Source organism: Globicephala melas, chromosome 10 (genome assembly GCF_963455315.2).
Source record: "Globicephala melas chromosome 10, mGloMel1.2, whole genome shotgun sequence".
In the NCBI taxonomy this organism is placed as follows: domain Eukaryota; kingdom Metazoa; phylum Chordata; class Mammalia; order Artiodactyla; family Delphinidae; genus Globicephala; species Globicephala melas.
In genome coordinates, this window is record NC_083323.1 from 57728116 (window position 1) to 57734977 (window position 6862).

Genomic DNA, 6862 nt, shown 5'->3' on the forward strand with positions numbered 1-6862 from the left:
GCCAGAAGCAAGGTTCCCCCTAGTCCGAAACCTCACCCCCGCCCGCCATTCCGCACTTCTGAGTGGGTGGCGTGGGCCAGGGCTGGTTATACATTCCGGCCTGGTGAGGGGACCGTTAGGCCTCCGGTGGGAACCGGAGAGGAGGGGGTGCATCACTGGGGGGAATTTCGGTAGCCAAGATTGTCTTCTCCATGCCATTAAGCCCCAAACACGGGGGTGGGGAGTGATAGAAATGAGCTGAGTCCTCGGTCCCGAAACTGGAGGGTGCGGCTACACGGGGTCCCTTCGGGCTCACTCCCCGGGGGCACTCCCGACCCCTCTTAAGTGTGTGGGCGCCCCTCCCCCCTCTCTTCTCCGGTTATTTTAGAGCCTTGGCTGCCAGCGGCTGGCCCCGGGTTTCCACGTGCCTCCGCCCTCCCTCTGCCCACGCTCCCCGTGACGCACATCCTCCGCCCACGCAGCCTCTGCTCGAGGCGCCCCCCTCCCTCCCACCCGGGCCCCCTTGGGGTGGTGCTGAGCCCCCGGATCCAGAGGGAGACGCTGGCCCGCCCGGGGAAGAGGGCGGAATAGGGCGTGAAGCAAGGGGGCGGTAACCAACTGGGCTCATGGCAATTGGGTCCCGGCCCAGGAAAGAGCACGGTGGAGGACCCAAATCTGGGGCCTCAGCTCCACGGTACTGGGGCCGGTACTAGGCCAGAGAGGGACGAGGAGCGAAAAATCCCACGCACTGGGCCAGCCCACTCCCCTAGGGGTCAGAAGGAATCTGTTTGGGTGCGGACGTGTATCTGAGAGTGAAACTCCCGAGTGTTTGTATCCTTGTTTCTCAGGCTTGTCGTGAGGTTCAAATGAGAGGGTGTATATGAAAACTTTGTAAATTGTGAAATGTTAATAAGCAGATTTAAGACGCTATTGCCAGTTTGTGCCTCTGTACCCTGAGATTATGTATTTATACGTTTCTTTACATCTAGTTGTGTGTGTCTCTGTCTCTCTCTAGGTTTGTGAGCCCCTCTGTGTGGATTTAAAAATATGTACATTTAAAAAATCATTGACTTGTCAAGCCCCACCAGAGGCCGAGACGCCCCCGCAGCCGGAGCTGCTGAGATGTCTGTTCTTCGCTTCCCTCCCACTCCTACCACCTCCAACTCCCCTCCTACTCCCTTCCGTTGACAACAAGGAATTTCCAGCCTTTAGCAAATGGAGAGAAACAGAGACAAAGAGACCAAGACTATGAGAAACTACGGAAAAACAATAAAGATAAGAGACGGGGGAGAGGCTGACAAAAAGGGGGTGCGGCAAATTAAAAACCTTAATTTCTTCTTTTTCTCCTTGAGCCCCGTTTTCCCCAGTGTGGCTCAAGCCCACTTCCCTACCTGACTCACCTGCTCCCTCCCCTCTCCTTCCACGTCGGTGTTCTCAGAGGCTCACAGAGCTGAGCAACGGATCCCATTTAATCAAGGATTAGTTTAATGCTACACTGATCACTTCCAGGAAGGGAAACGATCCTCAGTCCCCATTTTCCAAGAACAGAGGAAAAGATTGTGAAGAAAGTGGGTGGAAGAGGAGTGTAGAAATTGCCAACCAGAGGGATTGTCATTCCTAGGCATGAGTAGATTTTCATCCAGCAGATTGCACTGCTCACTGACCCCCCACCCCAAGTTTTCACCACACCAAATCCAGCTCATACAGCAAGATCTGGCTCAAATGTCACCTTCCTGGTCCCTCTCCTTCTTGTGCCTCCTCTAGGCAGAATGAATTCCTCCCATCCCTCAGTGGCCCCAAGGCTCTTTGTATACGTTTCAATTATAGTTGCTTGTTTCACCTTTAGCCTGGGACCTCTCCTAATCTGGTCTCTGGTGGGCCCTCTGAAATGAGTGAGTTGATGATGCTATTTCCAGGCCTGAGCAGCTTTGAAAAGGGCAATTGACACAGATTTTACTCCAGAGGGGGCTGAACCTGGGCAGAACTGTTCAAGTGGAGACAATTGTTTTCTATGTCTCCTTCCTTTAAGCTTAAAGTTTCCAGCGGGTCTCACAAGTCTGGTTCCTTGGCCTTCTAAAATGTCCACTACTCTGGCAAATTAATTCATACCCAGGTGCTAAAGGTAAAACTGAAATCCTTGCTGGTAACAGAAAAATATGAATATAAAGTATAATGATCCTCTTTTTTTTTCTCTTTCGTCAACATGTTAGAATTGTAGTCTTCAGAGGAGTACTGTACTTCAGTTTTGTCATCTTGCCAGGGACGCTTCACCTCTCAAAGACAAATAATCCTGACTTCTGCCTTTAAGGAACTCATAGACTAGTGGGGGAGGTAGACACGATTACAATGTAGTGCCATAATAGGGGTACAAACAATGAATGATAGAAGTATAGGGGGCAAGTGATGTCTTCTGCTTGGAGTTGTGAGGGACTGGTTTAAACAGGCATCCAAAGGAGGTGATGATGCAGCCTAGGATTTGAAGTGTAAATAGATTTCCAGGAAGAAGGGACAGTCAAATCAGAGAGAGCAGAATTTAAATTTACGTGGAAGTATGAAACAATGATATGTTTGAGAACCTAGAAATTGTTCTAGGTTCTAGAGCCCAGGGAGGTGTACAAGGCCATTTCATTAAGAATATTAGAGACCAGTGCTTCTCAAACTATAGTAAAGGACCAATTTTTAAAACAATTTCCAGGGACTTCCCTGGTGGCACAGTGGTTAGGAATCCGCCTGCCAGTGCAGAGGACACTGGTTCGATCCCTGGTCCAGGAAGATCCCACATGCCGCGGAGCAACTAAGCTCATGCGCCACAACTACTGAGCCTGCGCTCTAGAGCCCGCGAGCCACAACTACTGAGCTGGAGTGCCACAACTACTGAAGCCCACTCACCTAGAGCCCGTGCTCTCAACAAGAGAAGCCACCCCATGAGAAGCCCAGGAACCGCAACGAAGAGTAGCCCCCGCTCGCAGCAACTAGAGAAAAGCCCACGTGCAGCGACAAAGACCCAAGGCAGCCAAAAATTTAAAAAAATTATAAATAAATAAAAATTTATTTTAAAAAACCCCAACAATTTCCAATCACGGTAGAGTCCACTACTCTATAAAATACACTAAAAGTGAATTATTAGAAAAAATGAAATAAAATCTCATTTTTATTAAATTCAATAAATATAAAATTTCTCTGTCAAATTCCTATCAAAGTTTCTAAATGCCTACACTTAATTTCTGAAATTGTTTCATTGCAGATTGGTCACAAACTTTGAGTAGCACTGTTGTAGTTAAAATTTGTTTATGTTTTAGGTCATATAAGGGCAATGGACTTCATCACAGGAGATACCATGGAAAAATAAAGACTTGGTAACATGGGAGTGATGTGGTCAGATATGCATTTAGGAGTAGTGTAGAGGAAGGGTTTTATGGCTGCAAAAACAGCAAGGAGGCCAGCTTGAAGGAAACTAAAGTGGTCCAAGAGAGCAATGGTAAGGTGCTAGACTAAATCACTGGCGTGGGATGGAGAGGAAAGGACAGATTCAAAGGATAGTCAGCAGGTAAAATCAATAGGACTTGATGATTGGCTAAAGGGTTGGGGGAAGAGAAGAGTTTAGGGTGACTCTTGGGCTTCTAGCTTGGGTGATTGAATGGAATGGAGCATCTTCAAATATTTACCGTCTGCAGTCTTTTTCCTAAATTGAGAAAGTTATGAAAACCAAAATTTTTAATTTCTCATTTGACCACAGAACCTAATCTGACCTGAACTTATTTTGTGGCAGACCACCTAAACTTACATGAGGTTATTTATAGTTTCATTTATCCCACTTTCATTTATACCAATGTGGATCTTCATATCTCTTATTGCAGAAATATTAATTTGTTTATGAGGTGCTGTCCCAGACCCCATTAGGATTGCTGCCTTATATATTGTATATGTATCATATTACATTTCTAAAATCCAAAATTCTGAAACACATTTACTATCCAGATTTTCCACCCCATTTACTCATCAGTCTTGGCCTGAGTTCTTTTGGCTATTTGCATAAATCAGATCCGCCTGCAGGTAATGAATAATCATTGCATTGTGTGCTATGGAGTCTGAAGATGATTCTCAAAGTGTTTTGAGCAGTGTCCTTATTATTAAAACAAGGCTAAAAGCTTCTTGAGTGTCTACCTGGAAGTGACAGAACTCATTTGGATGATAAGGTGTGATGTGTTTATGGACAACCAGTCTCTTTACTGTACACTTTGTTTACACATTTGAACAGCCAGTGGCAGTCCAGTGGTTAGGACTCAGTGCTTTCACTGCGAGATCCCGGGTTCAGTCCCGGTGGGGGAACTAAGATCCCGCAAGCCACGCAGCACAGCCAAAACCAAAACCAAACCAAACCAAAACAAAACAAAACAGTGGTCAGTGATCCTCTGGAATTAGTTCCCCTGTTCTCTGGACTTTGTTCAAAACCAAAGAGCAAGCTCTGAATGCTGAGAATTTGGGACCTGGTGGAAAATGAAGTGTGTGTATGGGTGTGGGTGTGGCTGTGGGTGGGTGTGTGGGTGTATAAATTATTTTTTAAAACAGTTTTAGACTTGCAGAAAAATTGAGAAGATAGTACAGAGAGTTCCTATGTACCCCACATCCAGTTTCCCCTATTATTATCATATATTAGTATGGTGCATTTGCCACCTTAATGAACCAGTGTTGATACATTATTATTATTTTTTTTAAATTATTTATTTTATTTATTTACTTTTGGCTTCATTGGGTCTTTGTTGCTGCGTGCAGGCTTTCTCTAGTTGCGGCAAGTGGGGGCTACTCTTTGTTGCGGTGCGCAGGCTTCTCATTGCGGTGGCTTCTCTTGTGGAGCACGGGCTCTAGGCGTGCGGGCTTCAGTAGCTGTGGCACATAGGCTCAGTAGTTGTGGCTCACGGGCTCTAGAGCGCAGGCTCAGTAGTCTTGGCGCACGGGCTTAGTTGCTCTGTGGCCTGTAGGATCTTCCTGGAGCAGGGCTCGAACCTGTGTCCTCTGCACTGTCAAGCGGATTCTTAACCACTGTGCCACTAGGGAAGTCCCTGATACATTATTATTAACTAAAAGTCTATAGTTTACTCAGATTTCCTTAGTTTTTACCTAATTTTTTTCTGTTCCAGGATCCCATACATGATACCATATTATATTTGGTTTCCATGTCTCCTTAGGCTCCTCTTGGCTGTTAGTGTCTCAGATTTTCCTTGTTTATGATGACCACGAGGCGTACACTGGTCACGTATTTTGTAGGTTGCCTCTCTCTTTTTTTTGGCCATGCCGCACACGGCTTGCGGGATCTTAGTTCCCCACCCAGGGATTGAACTCCTGTCCTCAAAGGTGGAAGCGCCAAGTCCTAACCACTGGACCGCCAGGGAATTCCCTAGGTTGCCTCTTTATTTGAATTTTTTTAATGTTTATCTCATACTTAGATTAGTTTTAGGGGTTTTGGGGAGGAAAACCACAGAAATACGATTTTCTTCATACAATATCAAGGGTACATAGTAGCAACGAGCTTAATTTTTGTTGATAACTGACCTCTTTAGGTCAGCTAGGGGAGTGTGTGGTGTATGTATATGAGAGACATAGGATGACCACTGCAGCCAGGGGTGGCCTTGACTTTTCTGAGGATGAAATTTCTTCTCTTGCCTATGGCTCAGCCCCATTTTGACTCTTAAAAAAATCCTTTGTTTTGAAAGCTTGAACCTTCCCCAGCAGTTACCTCCTTCCATGACTTCCCCCTTAACTCACTAGCCTCCATTATCTCTAGTATTCCTAACCACCACTATCAGATCCTCTAAAAAATAAGATGCTTCAATTTCGACTAACATTTACTGAACACCTGCTATGTGCTAGGCATTCTGCTAGGCCCTCACTGTGTAAATCATTTAATGGGAAGCGCCTGATGCACAGAAAGAACCCAGGCTTTGGGGTAAGACTTGGGTTGGAACCACAGCCCAGCCCAACGAATTATGCAATCTTAGGCAGGTTCCTTTGCCTGTCTTAGCCTTGGCTTCTTCATAAATGAAGCTATTTATCTCACAGGATGTTGTGAGGAATAAAAAAGTTTCTCTTAATATTCACATGCATTTTGCTTCCAACAAAAACTACCCTATGACCACATTTTAAAATTAATTTATTTTGTCTGTGTTGGGTCTTCGTTGCTGCGGGGGCTTTCTCTAATTGCGGCAAGCGGGGGCTACTCTTGTTTTTTTTTTAAAGAAACTGCTTTTTATTTATTTATTTATTTATTTATTTATTTTTGGCTGTGTTGGGTCTTCGTTTCTGTGCAAGGGCTTTCTCTAGTTGCGGCAAGCGGGGGCCACTCTTCATCGCGGTACGAGGGCCTTTCACTGTCGCGGCCGCTCTTGTTGCGGGGCACAGCTCCAGACGCGCAGGCTCAGTAGTTGTGGCTCACGGGCCTAGTTGCTCCGCGGCATGTGGGATCTTCCCAGAGCAGGGCTCAAACCTGTGTTTCCTGCATTGGCGGGCAGATTCTCAACCACTGCGCCACCAGGGAAGCCCCGTATGACCACATTTTTAAACGTTAATGTTTATTCCTTATAAAACTGTCAACACAACTTTCTGTCACTTCCCTTCTAAATCATTTAGGATTTTGGAGGACACAATGTCTTAAGTTTCCCGCAGTGACAAGATCGTGGTGAAAAGAAAGAAAGGAAACAGAGGGAACCTGAGCCAATTTCGATGGAAATATCAAGTTTGGTAAAAAAGAGTTAACTCCGGGGCTTCCCTGGTGGCGCAGTGGTTGAGAGTCCGTCTGCCAATGCAGGGGATAGGGATTCGTGCCCCGATCCAAGAAGATGACGTGCCGCGGAGCGGCTGGGCTCGTGAGGCATGGCCACTAAGCCTG